Raw genomic sequence first — 15,578 nt, forward strand, 5'->3', positions numbered from 1 at the left:
GCCATGGCCTTTGGCCTCCTCCGGTGTAAACACAGTGACCCTGGGTTAGCTGTGGATTTGGTAAGCCAAATGTTTACTCTGGAGCTGAGATATCACAGGCCACGGATGTAAACTTCCACCATAGGATCCTCGTATTTACCATCTCCTATGGCACACATGGGACATACCAGGAAACTTAAAAAGCTCTCGAGAGCCTCTCCTAGCCACAGTGAGCTCTTTATTTTGTATAAGAGTTTATGGAGCACTTTCCACGTATCTGGCTTCATTTGATCCCTACCACAACCTCTCTAAGGAAGAGAAGGCAAGTACCCTGCTTTACTCACGTGGAAACTGAGTCTGAAAGGTATGTGATTTGCCCAGGTCATGTTAGAGAAAACACGGATTAGCCAGAGCAGGAAATCTGAGTTCTAGTCCCTGTTTGGCCAACAGGGACCAGGCTCAAATCACCTCACATCTCTGGGCTCTGCTTCCTTCATGTGTAGATAGGCTAATCAGAGGTGTCTTCCAGCACTAGCAATGCTACCAATCTTTGATGGTATGCAGTAGAGCCAGGATTAAAATTCAAGCAAAATCCCATGCTGGACTCCCAGGCCCGTGCTCTTTCCACTCTTCCTGATAGGCCATGTCTAATAAAAGGCCACATCTAATAAAAGTGGAAAAGCCCCCCGAAACAACCCTTAAACCACTCCCTCTGCTTCTAGGACTTTGGTTTACCCCATGCTGACTCCCTGCCCTATCCCCAGAGCAAGATACCAGGGAGTCGGGGCGCCTGGGTGGCTCGTCGTTAAGCGTCTGCCTTCGGCTCAGGTCATGATCCCAGGGTCCTGGGATCGAGCCCCGCATCGGGCTCCCCGCTCCGCGGGAAGCCTGCTTCTCCCTCTCCCACTCCCCTTGCTTGTGTTCCCTCTCTCGCTTTGTCTCTCTCTGTCAAATAAATAAAATCTTTAAAAAAAAAAAAAAAAGATACCAGGGAGCCAAGGGGTTGCCCAGCCCTTGGGGAAGAGAACGGGTTCAGCAGAAGCAGGAGCATTAACAGCAGGCTTAGAAGGAAGAGATGAGGCACCCCGGGATCACTGGAAGGGGTGAATGACAAAGGGGTACACCTTCCTTTGGTTCTTACTCTCTAGGTTTTCGGCTGGGGATGGTTGGAATGAAGTCATTCCCAGCTTAAAGCAATCAGGATTCCACTCCCAGTCCATCAAGGGAGGTGCTGGAAAGGCACTCTCCTAAAAGGAAGCAGGTGACGTGCTCAGAAGGGAAGCCCTCCTGGGCTGTCATTACTCTCCCTACTTATTATTTCTTAAGCAAGGTCGATGTGATTAGGCTGCATGAAGAGGCAGGGCTGGGGAGACTCTAAGAACCCCTAGTCTAGGGTTCCACATAGGAGAACGCAGTCTGAGTCGCCTCCCCAGGGGCTCCAGAGAAGACAGCCTCCTTCATCTGCCAACAGTTTAGCAAGTGACCTGGAGGAAGAAACTCTTACGGCGGCCACTAACACCGCCCCCCCCCCAAGGCCACACCTCTCCAGCCTCCTACCATTACATTTCCCACTCCGTTCTTTGTTTTCAAAAGCAGCTCCAAAGAGTAAAAGTAGCTACCTTAAAATGTCTTGAAATTTCCAGGTCTCATCCTAGCTTTCCAAACCAAAGGGCTGAGAATGGGGAGAAAAGTAACCAAACAGATTTCAGGAGTAGGCGAGGTCGAGGCCGACAGTGGCAGGCAGTGGCCTCTATGCCTTCGGCTCCCGACATCCCATTTCTGGCACCCACTGTAACCCTTCCAGGACAGGAGCTGAGATTCCCAAGAACGAGCACCGTGTGCACCAACCCGGAACACGCTGCTGGCGCCCCTTGGGCTCCCAGGACCAGAGGATGAGGTCCCTCCCCAGAAGGGTCCACCCTGCCCGAGTCCCACAGTCCGAGGCAAGGGCCAGCCCTCGGGCGCCCGAGCGCGCAGGAGGAGCGGGCGGGCGCAGCCTCACGGGCTTCCCGGCTTTCAAACGGAGCTTCCCGGAGCCACCTGGCGCGCTCGCTCCTTTTGTTTCCGGGGTGGGGACTACAGGACAGAAAAGGACTCCGTGCACGAGCCTTCCGCGCTCCGGTCCTCTGCCGGGGGGCTCGCCCCGGAAGGCGCCAACACAGCCCCGGGCCCTCCTCAGCCGCCCGGAGTCCTCACCCCGCGGGGGGCTGCGGCGAGGGCCCGGGAGGGTGGGGGCCGCGGAGGGGCTCTGGGCGCTGCCACTGGCCGAGGGAGAGGGGAGAAGCGAGGGCCACTCACCGCGCGGTCGCCGCCCCGCCGGGTCCCGCACGCTCGGCGCGCGAGGCTGCCCAGGTGCGGCCGCGACGCAGGCGCGAGTTTGAAAGTCGCTCTCGGCAGGCGCTGAGGCTGCCGGCCGCTCCCGCCCACTGCCCAGCCCCTCGGCTGCCGGGGACGCGGCCAGCTGCTGACGCGGCCCCTGGGGACCCCAGCCCGCGCGCGCCTTCCCAGCGCCCGGCAGGAAGTCGGGGCCGGGCGAGCGGAGCCGGAGCTGCCGCGGGAGGGAGGAGAGAGGGAGGGGCGGGCCAGGAATTTTTCCAGTGGGTGGAGACTCAGGCCAGTCGCTGGAATCCAGCAATTGGCGGCTCCACGGGGACCCGGAGAACCTTCGCGTCGCGGCGAGCCGGAGCCCGGGGTGAAAGGGATCGTGTGCCACTAATGATTAACGCCCGCAGGTGGGGCGAGCGCGCCGCCCAGCCGGTGACCGTCCCGCCCCGCGTGAGCCTCTCCCCCGCCGCCTAGGTGCCCGCAGATACAAAGACGCACGTGGTGGTGGTCACCCCGGTGTCACAGCCAGACACCCCCCATTGTGCGGATAGGAAAGGGGGCTTTCTAGGAAGACAGTTGGGATCGGCTTTGGGGGTCTCGATCCTACCAGAGCAGGTCATCTTGGCTTTTCTGAGTCAGAAAGGCACTTACATGAATTTCTCGCCGCAACTCGGTCCCTGTGATCCTTTACAAATGTAAATCCAAGCCTCGAGGAAGCTGAAGAGATGAAGAAACCGGTAACTTGGCGGGAGCCCACCAAAAGACTGCTAGGGAGATAAAGCAAGATGCAGAAACCTGTGTTAATAGAGAATCACGTTTTTGTAAAACGAAGACAGAGAACCTGTCTCTTGTTTTTATGTCTCTATGTAATCCTTTGGGCATGGGAAGGTACACACCTGGAAGGGGGTCACGGACACTGAATAAGGACAGGCTGGATTTTGAGCAAGATCGCAAGTTTTAAAACGCAAAATAATTCATCAATAAAGATGGAAAAAAGATGCTGTCCCCGCACAAGGCAGGAGAGAAGCCCAGGGTGGGGCCCCAGAAGAGATCCCACTGGTTAGACATTATCACCAGTTCCTAGGGAGGAGGAATGGAACACTGATAACCGAATCACTGGGTTCTGTGTAGACAAGTGTGTATAGTAAACGGCAAATAGAGTTCTTGTTAAAAAGAAAACAAGCTTAAAAAAAAACAAAACACCTGCTCCAGGCCAATGCAAACTCCAGGTGATTTACATGGGGCGGGGTGGGGGGAACGGCCGCGGAAGGAAATGGCTTTCAGGTGACTTTGAAACAGGATCCAGGCAGAAGGTGGGGTGGAGACAGCGGGGTTCCTGGCTCCCGGCTGCCGGGGAAGAGGTAAGCGCGGGGCCTCATCGGCCCCGGAAGCAAGACCCACATTCCTCGGGGAGGGAGGGTAGGCTCCAACCTTGCCAAGCCCTACGTTCGCCTCCTGGGAAGGTGAAAGCCGAGATTACGGAAGGAGTTTGGGGGTAAACAGCCGCCGCGGCTCCACCAGATATAGCCAGTCAGGCCCCCCACTGAAGAGAAAAGTGAGAAGCCCCAAGTCCCTTCCTGCCTTCCAGCGGGGGGGTTGTCCTTCCTCATACTTCCGCCTTTCTGTGAGCTTGCTTTCTTCTCTGATCACCTGAATGCTATCCCGTTCTGTCCATCTCAAATTCCAGGTTCCAAAGATGGCTTAACTAAGCCATTACTGAGTGCACCCCTCACTCCTCGGGCAGGGAATAGTGTCAATTACAGTAATAATAACTCATTTAGTGAATGCTTACCATTTGTAGGGCCCAGTGCTATGCTATTTACATTATCTCCCTCCATCCTCACAATTAACCTTGTGAGCCAGTCAGTGTCCTTATCCCCATTTTACAGAACGGATAAGTGAGGATCAGAAGGTACCTAGCAACTTGACCAAGATTACATAACCAGCAAAAGCAGACCCTGACAAGATTCCAGATAGGTCCAACATTTGAGTGCTTACTATGTGCTTACCATTATTCTAAGCCCTTTGTACAGTTATGGTCACAGAAGAAATGGAGGCAAGGTCACGCAGTTAGTGTGTGATAGACCTGGGCAAAGCTGATCTTCACCATCTATTCTGGTTTCTTTTTTGACACCTGTTATATTCAATTCAGCACTTCATTATAATGCCTTGCATTGCTTAATTGTTTTAATGTACATAACCTATTTCCTAAAAAGATTGTAATCTTTCCTTATGGCAGAGTCATATAGGAAGCACTCCGTAAAGCAATGCTGAATTCAGATGAAATAACCCAAACAGTTTGTGAGAAATCATATCTCGCCTCTAAAGATAAAAACCTGTGTCTGGGCCCAGACTTTAGCGATCAGAGCCTCTCTCCTTCCTGCCCCTTCAGGGATCCTTGCTTTAGTGGCTGCACTCTCCCTATTAAATCATTTATTATAATAATACCTTGTGCTCCAGTAATGCCTTTAATCCAAGATCTCAAAGTGTTTTAACAAATACAGATTAATGCATCTTCACAGTATCCCCACTAAGATAGGCAGATGGAGGTATTCTCACCCATAAAATGGGGGACAGCACAGAGAATTGAAATGGCTCACTATGGAAATCAGTGGAAGGGTTTCTTCTCCCAGCCCTTCCCCTCCTCCTTCCTAACTCTTGGCTGCCAACATCTGCATCAAAATTTCAAATCCCAGAGACAAAGACCATTGAGTTTTTACAATAAGGGACATTTCCAAACTGTCATTTCAGCTGCTCTATTGTGGTAGACCTCAGGAGAGGGAGGGAATGTGAAGACTGCCAAGGTCCTGAGGCTCTGTGCTTCCAGCCCTGAGAAGAAACTCAGGCTTGCTGGGGTTGGGGAGGAAGTCCTCCTCCAAGGTGACCTAAAAAGCCCAACCAAGCTTTGAGGTCTCAAAACTTCCAGAGTTTCGAGTTGCATTTTAGTAATGTTTCTCAAAGTGTGCACCACAAGCAACAAGAGAATAAACATCATCAAAATCTAAAACTTTTATGCCTCAAAGGGGCATCAAGAAAGTAAAAAAAAAAACCAAAAAAGAGAAAATTGTTGCAAATCATATCTGATAAGAGATTTTATCTAGAATATGTAAAGAATCCCTACAAGCAAATAACCCAAATAAAAAAGCAACCAATTTAAAAATGGGCAAAAAATCTAAATAGACATTTCTCCAAAGATATACAGATGGCCAATAAGTACATGAAAAGACGCTCAGCAACCTTAGCCACCACAGAAATGCAAATCAAACAATAACAACAACAATGAGGGGCACCTGGCTAACTTAGTCAGTGGAGCATGTGACTCTTGATCTCTGGGGTCATGATTTCAAGCCCCATGTTGGGTGTGGAGCCTACTTAAAAAAAAAAGTAAAAAAAAAATTTTTTTTAAATGAGGGGTGCCTGGGAGCCTCAGTCGGTTAAGCCTGTTTAAGATTTTCTCTCTCCTTTTCTTTCTCCCTCTGCCCCTTCTCCTTTTCTCTCAAAAAAAAAAAAATTGGGGGGTGCCTGGGTGGCTCAGTTGGTTAAGCCACTGCCTTCGGCTCAGGTCATGATCCTGGAGTCCCGGGATGGAGTCCTGCATCGGGCTCCCTGCTCAGCAGGGAGTCTGCTTCTCCTTCTGACCCTCCCCCTTCTCCCTCTGACCCTCCCCCTTCTCATGCTCTATCTCATTCTCTCTCTCAAATAAATAAATCAAATGTTTAAAAAAAAATTTTTTTTAATGAAATTTCACTGTATACCCGTTAGGATGGCTAAAATCAAAAACGTATAATAATTAGTGTTAATGAGGTTATGGAGAAATTAGAACTCTCATACATAAAAGATTAAACCGAGTGAACATATGACTCAGCAATTCCATTCCCAGGTATGTATGTATGTGTGTGTGTGTGTATATATACACATACAAGAGAATTGAAAACATCTGTCCACACAAAACCTTGTACACGAATGTTCATAGCATCATTATTCATAATAACCAGAAGGTAGGCACAACCCAAATGTCCATCAGTTAATGATGAATGGATAAACAAAATGTGTATCTCTACAATGGAATATTCAGTCATAAAAAGGAATGAGGTACTGGTTGATGCTACAACATAGATGAACTTTGAAATCATTGTGCTAAGTGAAAGAAGTCAGCCACCAAAGACCACATCTGTATCATTCCACGTATATGAACTGTCCAGAATAAGCAAATCTATACAGACAGTCGATTTGTGGCTGTCTTAGAGCTGGAGTGGGCGTGGACGGAAGTTGGAGGAGATAGGGAGTGACTGCTCATGGGTTCGGGGTTTCTTTTAGGAATGCTGTAAACACTAAAAATGAGTAAGGGACAGGAGGGGCCAGGTAGGGAGAGATAGGTAGGAGGCTGTGTGATCAGGCTCACCAAAAATCCCAGAAATGCTGACACATAAGGAAACCAGAGATAGGGAACAGAACCAGACCACCTCATTTGCCTTAAACATCAGAGATGAGATATTTGAAGGAGAAGTCATCATGGTGCTATCAGTGTTGACGTCAAGAAGATCTCAGTTCCCTGGTCAGTCTTCTATAAAACACTGACCATAAAAGACCTCAGTGGCAACCGGCTCGGGACCCCTCTCACTCTAGAGAGTTTTTTCTTTCCTTCCTGTTCTCACCTTCTCTTAATAAACTTTCACTTCACCTCACCCTTTTGTGTCCGCAAGATTCATCGACTCCGTGAGACAAGGACCCTGCAACCCTGCAACAAAAAGAGTGATTATACAAAACACACACACACACGCACATTGTATATTTTAAATGGGTGAACTGTGTGGTATGTGCAATCTCTCTTTTTTTAAAGATTTTATTTATTTATTTGACAGAGAGAGACAGCAAGAGAGGGAACCCAAGCAGGGGGAGTGGGAGAGGGAGAAGCAGGCTTCCTGAAGAGCAGGGAGCCTGATGCCGAACTCGATCCCAGGACCTGAGATCATAACCTGAGCTGAAGGCAGACGCTTAACAACCGAGCTACCCAGGCGCCCCTTGTGCAATATATCTCAATAAAGCTGTTAATTTTTTTTTAACTGTTCAGAATTACCAGGCTCCCTGTTAATCAGAATCTATCAGAATCCTGTCAGAATCTTTGGTGGGCAGGCCCCAGCTCTGCATTTCCCCAGAACACACTGAATGAAGTTCAGCCTAACAGTGTGCCTTACAAGACTATGATTCAGAGTCTTGTGGCTCCGGGCTTCCTGAAATGAATGAAATGGAAGGTCTGTAACTCACTCTGAAAGGGCAAAGGCCTGGGGATTGGGAGGGTGGGGAGAATAGGAATCCCCTTCCTGAAGTTCTTAATCAATTGCTTCTTTCCCCCAGTCTAAACTCCATAGTGTCAGAAAAGGGGATGAAGGGGGATGCCTGGTTGGCTCAGTCGGTTAAGCGTCTGCCTTCAGCTCAGTTCATGATCCCAGGGTACTGGGATCGAGTCCCAAGTCTGACTCCCTGCTCAGCGGGGAACCTGCTTCTCCCTCTGCCTGCCACTCCCCCTGTTTGTGCTCTCTCTCTCTCTGGCAAATAATAAAATCTTTAAAAAAAAAAAAAAAAAGATGAGAGACAGAGACAGGCAGAGGCACCCCAATAAATAAAATCTTAAAAAAAAAAAGAAAGGGGAAGAAGGTATGGGGGAAGGAAGAGGAAGACTTCCCCCCTCCTTACTACCTTCAGGCTCCAGCCACTGCTGTGTGGAGCTCTTGAAGGAAATGAGCTGTTTGTTTGAGTTTGTGTCTGCAATAGAAACATTTGCCAATCACTTGTGGTTTTTCAAGAACCTGGGAGCCACGTGTGAACCATTTTTGGACATCCTCTTACGGTCACCTTCGTTATCGGCAGATAAGGGGGCTGTAAGTCAGCATTTCCAACACCTGAGGCCAGAGAATCACACTAAGACATCAGCCTTTAATGGTCTAGGGGTTGGTTAATACACTGACTGTTCCTTCTTGGACTTCTGGCCTTTGGGCCAGATGTTTTTCTATTTACAGCACTGCCTGGAGATAGACAAAGTATAAATGTGGAATAGTCAAGCTTTCCCCAGCTTAATGCTAAAGTGAAAGATTTTCTGGGTGGGTTCAGAAACTATTAGCTGAAATGGTGTTGAGCTGTCTGTGTACTTCTTTATCTATGCTGTTAATATCCCATAAGACTTTCTGCTGCCATTGGAGATTTTCAGACCTCGGTATTCATAAGCAGCATCTGGGAAGTTTCTGACTCACAATTGAAACTGACCCCAGGAATCTGCATTTTTTTTTTTTTAAAGATTTTATTTATTTATTTGAGAGAGAGAGAAAGAGAGAACACATGAGAGGGGATAGGGTCAGAGGGCAAAGCAGACTCCCTGCCGAGCAGGGAGCCTGATGCGGGACTCAATCCAGGGACTCCAGGATCATGACCTGAGCCGAAGGCAGTCGCTTAACCAACTGAGCCACCCAGGCGCCCAGGAATCTGCATTTTAACAGTAAATGATTCAGATGCAAGGGAGACCCATAGACCACACTTGGGAAAACAGTGGTCCGAATTCTGCCTTTTGTCTTTTCCCCTCCTGGTGCTTCCTCTTCCTCCCCTGAAACTAAGGACTCAAAATAGAAACCCTGCAAACCCAGTGCTCCAAAGATGAAAGGGTATGGCTTTTAAGACCTCATGATGTTGGGGGGCGCCTGGGTGGCTCAGTCCTTAAGCGGCTGCCTTCGGCTCAGGTCATGGTCCCAGGGTCCTGGGGTCGAGCCCCACATCGGGCTCCCTGCTCAGCGGGAGGCCTGCTTCTCCCTCTCCCACTCCCCCTGCTTGTGTTCCCTCTGTCGCTGTCTCTGTCTCTGTCAAAGAAATAAATTAAAAAATCTAAAAAAAAAAAAAAAAAGACCTCATGATGTTGGAACAAATCAGGCTCTTATATTCAATCAGATGAAAGGGTTCTACCTTGATTCATGTGAAATGCCTAATCTTCCACACCCTGGTGACAAGTAGGGCGGGGTGCACCTACCAAGTACTATCCTGTAACACCCGGAAAACAAATTAATAAGAGCTTAATTAGGAGATAATTGCCCAGTTACTTGCAGATGGAAGCAGTTCTTCCCAACTGCAATTTTTGTTGTTGATGTTTTCCTCCTAGACAGGGGCCTATAATAGGTAGATTCAGCCCTGGCTTCCCTAAGAGTATTCTGCTCAAAGAGTACAGAGCAGTTGTTCCAAGAAACCAGTGCGGCCCAGATTGGCCTACTCTTTCTTTCTTTCTTTTTTTTTTTTACATTTTATTTTATTTTTTATTTTTTTATTATTTTTAAAGATTTTATTTATTTATTTGACAGAGACAGAGATAGCGAGAGCAGGAACACAAGCAGCGGGAGTGGAAGAGAGAGAAGCAGGTGTCCCCCTGAGAAGGGGGCCCAATGTGGGACTTGATCCCAGGACCCTGGGATCATGACCTGAGCCGAAGGCAGACACTCAACCAACTGAGCCACCCAGGCACCCTGGCATACTCTTTCTTTGGTTTCTGTGCCAGACCCTACAGGAAAGAGGGGTCGGTAATAACCAGATTAGGGCAACTGGGACCCAGTCCACCTATTTTCCTAAGTCACCAGCATCTCCTCCAGGAGAAATGAGGAACTGACCCAGGGGTAGAAGGAATAACGGTTCCTCCACCAGAGCAGTGAGCTCATGGAGCCCACACAGTCCTATCCTATTCTTGGCTGCCAGGCATTCCCATGGAAACCTCACCTCCCTTCACAGGTGGTGCTTTGTGGCAGTCACCCTGGCCCACTCTCTTCTTCACTCTCCTGCTACGTAACTGCATTCTTCTCAGTCTTAGAGGATTGCCAGGGTTTCTTCCAAACCTAAAAATCTTGGATTCTCTCATTTAAGGAGTCCCAAACTGATCATTCAGCTACAAGCTCTCTTTTCTCTTCACCTCCCAGCTTGACTAGGGAGACAAGTCTGGCTTCATAACCCTTGACACCATAATCTGAATACCCTTATCTCAGGCCTGTGGTTGTCCTCAGCCTGCTAGGAAGAGTATGGAGATAGCACTGTGCCAGGAGCAGTGCTAAGTGCTCCACGAGTATTCTCATTCCCTCCTCCCAACAATCCTTGGAGGCAAGTAATAGTTCTCTCCCATTTTATAGGTGAGAGCATCAAGGCTCAGAGAGGTCAAGTCACATGTTCCAGGTGTGTAGCTCTTAACAGCAGACCCAAGACATGTTCCCAGGCCCCTCTGTAGCCTGAACTTGTACTCTTAACTGGCAGCCTGCCACCAAAATACCCCACCCCATTCCCGAGGCGCCACTGGACTCCAGCAGATGGGAGCAACTTAAGTAAATTAAACGCAAGAAAAGAAACGTCCCCTCCCTGTTCTGCCCAACCAAACTGCTGCGAATTGCCTCACGACTGACTGGAAAGCCTACTCGGCTCACAAGTGAGTTACAGACTTGTTCAAGGCGCTGGTAAATCAAGTGATGGAGAGAGAAGGAGGAATGTGGTTCAGGGTCATAAAGAGAATGAGAAGGGGAAAAATGCAAAAATCTCTAAGGAGTTGTGACATCTCGAGCAAGCCAGCCATAAAAGGTAAGGCAGGACATCTGCCTGGCAAGCAGAGTCTCTGGGGCCCGAATCATGGCTCTGCCACCTGTTCCCTAGGAGTCGTCAGGCTGCTGGAACTCAGAGAACATCCTGTCCTGCCTGTCCCTGGAGAGACAGGAGCAAAGCTGAAGTTTACCAAGTGCTGCTGAAGGGAGTGGAGAGTCGGCTTCCTGCTGGGCTCAGAGACTCCTGCAGAACTGCCTCCAGAACCTGCACCAGCCCCAGCTGCCCTGCCTGCCAGCCGTCCTCACAGTGGAACTTGCTGTTCCTATGACAACACTCCTCTGCCCTCTCTCTCCCCCAGCTCACCCCCCCACCCCCCGCACGGCCTCACGGGAGGGCGACTTCTCAGGCATCCAGACCAGACATGGAGGGCTTGGCAGTCCCTCTGCAAGCAGGGTGGTTAAGAGCACAAGCTTTGGAGTCAACAGACCTGAACACTTGCTGTTTAGTCAAGCCATTAACCTCGCAGGGCCTCAGTTTCCTCATCTGAAAATGGGGTGAGTAGTGATACCTATCTCACAGGGTGTTTTCCAGGAATTAGTGAGAAAAATACCTGTAAGGAACACATAGTTCCTAGTCCACAGAAAGAGATGGCTTATAATGCTATTTGTACTTCTGCTTCTTAGTGTTAGATTCCCAAGCACCACCTCAACATCCTAGTTTCTCTAATGCCGAATCAAGTCAAAGAATCTTACAACTGGAATAGACTAGAAGTCACCTAAGATAACTATTGTTTCCTTAGGTTGTTTTCATACATCTCTCTCCAAGGATGAAATAATATCAGTAAAGTATTTAGCACATGACTGGGAAATAGTAAATGCTTAGTAAAGGTCAGGGTTTGTGCAGTTAGTGGTATTTGTCAACTTGACTGGATCACATGATGCCCAGACATCTGATTAAATGTTATTTCTGGGTGTGTCTTCAAGAGTGTTTCCAGAAGAGACTAGCATTTGAATGGGTCAGCTGAGTAAAGTGGATTGCCCTCCCCAGGGTAGGTGAGCATCATCCTTCAAATGATTATAATGGCTTTAATATTGGCAAATCCTGGGCTTCAAATGTTGGGGTAGGATGTTTGGGAAATAGCCAAATCCCATTCAAACCCAAGGAAAATGTAATCTCTAGCTGCATTAAAATGGATCCAGAATGAGGAGTGACAGTGGAGTGAGGACCCTAGTTTCTCCCATGTGGCCCCTGAGCCAGTTCTAAAGGCAGTTCCAGAGAGGAGTTGATGCCCACTGTGCCCTTCCCCACCTGCACCCACCCTCCAGGTCTGCTCTCCTCTCCCAGGACAGAGAATCTGAGAGAAGTCTGAGGCCCAGAGTCATTTCTAGTGACCTAGGGACCCTTCCCTGGGAGATTCAGCCATCAAGCAAAGATCTACATTCTCACTTCCTCTCCATTTCCTTCCCGGGCTCCTCCTCTCCCTCCATCCTGACTCCTTGACGTGAGAAAGAATTTTTTGGTAGACCACACATCTTACTAGGGGAATGCAACCCACCCCCCACCCTCCTGGGCATTTAAGTGGAGTACTTATTTCCCACTGAGGACAAGCTGTCCTGACTCCTATGCTCTCACACTTGTTTCCACAAGTTTCTCATCCACATTCATCGCGGTTCTATTATGTGCCAGCCAATATGCTGGCTCTTGTCAAGGACATAAAAGCATCAGACCCCATCTCTGACCTCAGCCAGGTGGGAGAGGGTGACAAACTCTAAACATATAACAAACTATAAACATATAAACATATAAAAATCTTTAAAGTGCCATTCTAGACAATAAAAGCGGACATGGTATAAGACAGTTTACAATTTTTTAATAATTCTAATTGGTACTAAAAGCCAGAAGGCAGAGAGCTTACGGTAGGCTAGAGGCTAGAGTGGTCAGGAAAGACTTCTTGGAGGAGGTGGCCTCTGAGAGTCTTGAGAGACAGAGCGGATTTGGGGGAGCTGAAGAGGAGAGGAAATATGAGGAACAGAAGACAGCGCTGGGAAGGCAAACCTCTGGTCAAGATTGGTCTGTGTGTGCTGCTGGTATACATGTGAGCCATCTCTGGTTCACGGGTATTCCAGTCTAGTCATTCTTTTCAGGGGTCTTGGCAAAGACCTGAACTCGATCATCGAGTAGGGGCTTCCTCCTTCCAAATATTCAGATCTAATGACTCTGTATTAGTTAGAATTCTTTGGGTTGCAAGTGACAGAGACTCAACACAAAACTAACTTAAGCAGAAAGGGCTTTGTCTTTTAGAACTGGAAAATCCAGCTATGGAGGTACATTAGTTTACAAGACTGTTAAGGCACAGCTGCCTCTAGGTGATCTAATACTATCTCAGGGCTCTGTCTTCTCTCCCTTTTTCTACTCTACTCAGAACCACCTTATAGGCTGGCTCTCACAATGAGGCAGGGAAAATGGCTGTCAGTCACCTGAAATTCATATTCTCTGAACTTATCAACACTAATGGAAAGAGTAGAAGTTTCCCTCCTACTCCCTCTTCATAGTCCCTTGTTGGCATCCCTGACAAAGGAGGTAAAATAGGTTCACTGATAGGGTCCCAAAGTTAGCTGTCATGTGGGGAGATACCTGTGCTGTGGGGTAGACCCAAAAGGACAATATGGGGCTGGCCTGGGGAAGAAGGCAAGGCTGTGTTGCATTATTCTGGAAAACCCCATTCCCTGTTATGGACTCCCAGATAGATACATGTGGCCCCTTCCTCCCAACCCTAATAGCCAGACTCTTTCCATAGGGAAACAAATGGTTAATTGCTAGGAGGGCTTGTGTAGGGACAACAGCTACCTATCACAGGACACTGCGGCAGGGTTAGTAACTGGATAAACATCCAAAGGATGTAGGTGTCTTAGGAGTGGGATCAGCTCAGAAGACCGGGTTAGGCTGGTATACCCTTACACCGTGGAAAACTCATGAAATGGATTAGGTGGTGAGCAGAACAGAATCCTCGCTGCAGGCCAGCACTCCCTTAAAGGGCTTGGGTGGTGTTTTCAGGACTGTAGGCGTCATACTAGGAAGAGCAAGGACCCAGTAGGTGTCCTACTCAGGAAGAGCAAGATTTCAGAGCCTCAGGCTGCCCTGGACTCAGTATTGAGTGGACACTGAAGGCATTTCCAGCCTGCTCATTCTCTGCTCTTGAATTCTCAGTAGGCAGCCTGCTCTGGGGGCCCCAGTGTCAGGGGCCAGCAGCTATCAATCACTCCAGATCAGAATCATAGAGGAAAAAAGAGAGATGAGGCTTAGGGCAGTGCTGGCCAAAAGACCTTTCTGTGTTGATGCAAATGTTCTGTACCTGCAGTGTCCCTTATGGGAGCCGCATACGGCTACCGAGCGCTTACAGTGTGGCTAGCACAACTGAGAGACTGAAGTTTTAATTTTATTTAATTGAAATGAATTTAAATTTCAATGGCCACATGTGGCTAGTGGCTATGTATTAGATACTAAGTCTTAGAGAACATCCTTCCTCCGTGCACCTCTGGGGCTTGGAAGGGAAAAAGGCAGGATAAATTGGAATGGAACATCCCAATCAATGATCTACGTCAGGCAAGGCAGATGGTGCAGAATTGGGAAATGAAGAAGACCCCTGGTGTCAACCTCCTTCCTAGACACAGACATCAGTTGCCTGAACTCTGGCAACTGTCCCTCAGCCTTTCCCTCTGAGAGCCACTGCCTCTGAAAAGAACCTCACAAAAGGTCATCTGAGGCTACCAGGTGGCTCTAAAGCCACAGTCCAGTGAGGAAGGAAATAACTTCCACACCTCGCAATAGCCCCATAGGGAACACCCTCCCCGCATTGATATGGGAGACCCCGTATCCCACTACTCTTCCCTCACTATGGAAAGTGTCTCACACTATGCCTAGGGACCCCATAAATGGCCAGATCCCTAAGGGATCTCAGTTCCACATGTGTTGACTGAATGCCTCGTAGATCATCAGAGGAAAAGCTGAACTTAAATAATTTCCTGTCCAAGAACAATCTGTCACCTAGCACAGTGGGAAACCATCCAGGGAGCCTGCGGGGTGACACGGCCCCACCCACAGCCTCCAGCCTAGAAAGGGATTTGTGCTATCAGGATAGTCAGGGACTAGGTAAAGGGGTCCTGACCAACCCCAGAGAAACCTAAACCAGCCCCGCACATGAGCACCGAGGCACGGGCCCAAGACCAAAAGAGGACAGTGAGCTTGCGGAAAAGGCAGCCGGTTAATCAAGTGGAGACTTGTCTTCCCACTGAACTCGGATTGCAGGGACACACAGCTACCGGAAGCCAGGCCAGGGCCCTGGGTAGATTCAGCAGGGCTGCAAGCCCACCCAGAGGCGGGCGGATGGCAGAGTGGACGATGTGCCAGGCCTCTGCCAAGTTGGTGCCTTTCTGTGCACTTTTCATGCTATTCCATGACTTTACCTCACACTTCCTCCAACTTGTAGACCATCCCAAGAGCTCAGGCCTCGACCAACTTCCCAGCTGTCAGGAGGGGGAAGGCAGGAAGCCCCTAGGCTTGCTCTGGCCCAGGAGGGACTTCAACAAATTCGGGGCTTCCACATCTATTTGGGGTGTCCTTTTTATTTATTTATTTTTAAGATTTTATTTATTTATTTGACAGAGACATAGAGAGAGAGCACAGATAGGCCGAGTGCCAGGCAGAGGGAGAGGGAAAAGCAGGCT

The 15,578-nt window shown here is 48.9% G+C and overlaps 1 protein-coding gene across 1 annotated transcript in view; it reads right to left on the bottom strand.

Annotated features, from left to right (window-relative positions):
- Positions 1-2,517, bottom strand: part of PLEKHG3 (pleckstrin homology and RhoGEF domain containing G3) — a 42,134-nt gene extending 39,617 nt beyond the window's left edge. Inside the window, exon 1 of the mRNA XM_031022487.2 lies at positions 2,278-2,517. The gene's annotated coding sequence lies outside the window, so the exon portion shown is untranslated. The remainder of the gene's footprint in view (positions 1-2,277) is intronic.
- Between the last annotated feature and the right edge of the window lie 13,061 nt (positions 2,518-15,578).

The sequence above is a fragment of the Leptonychotes weddellii genome, chromosome 9 (genome assembly GCF_054177405.1).
Source record: "Leptonychotes weddellii isolate Sample4059 chromosome 9, ASM5417740v2, whole genome shotgun sequence".
NCBI lineage: Eukaryota > Metazoa > Chordata > Mammalia > Carnivora > Phocidae > Leptonychotes > Leptonychotes weddellii.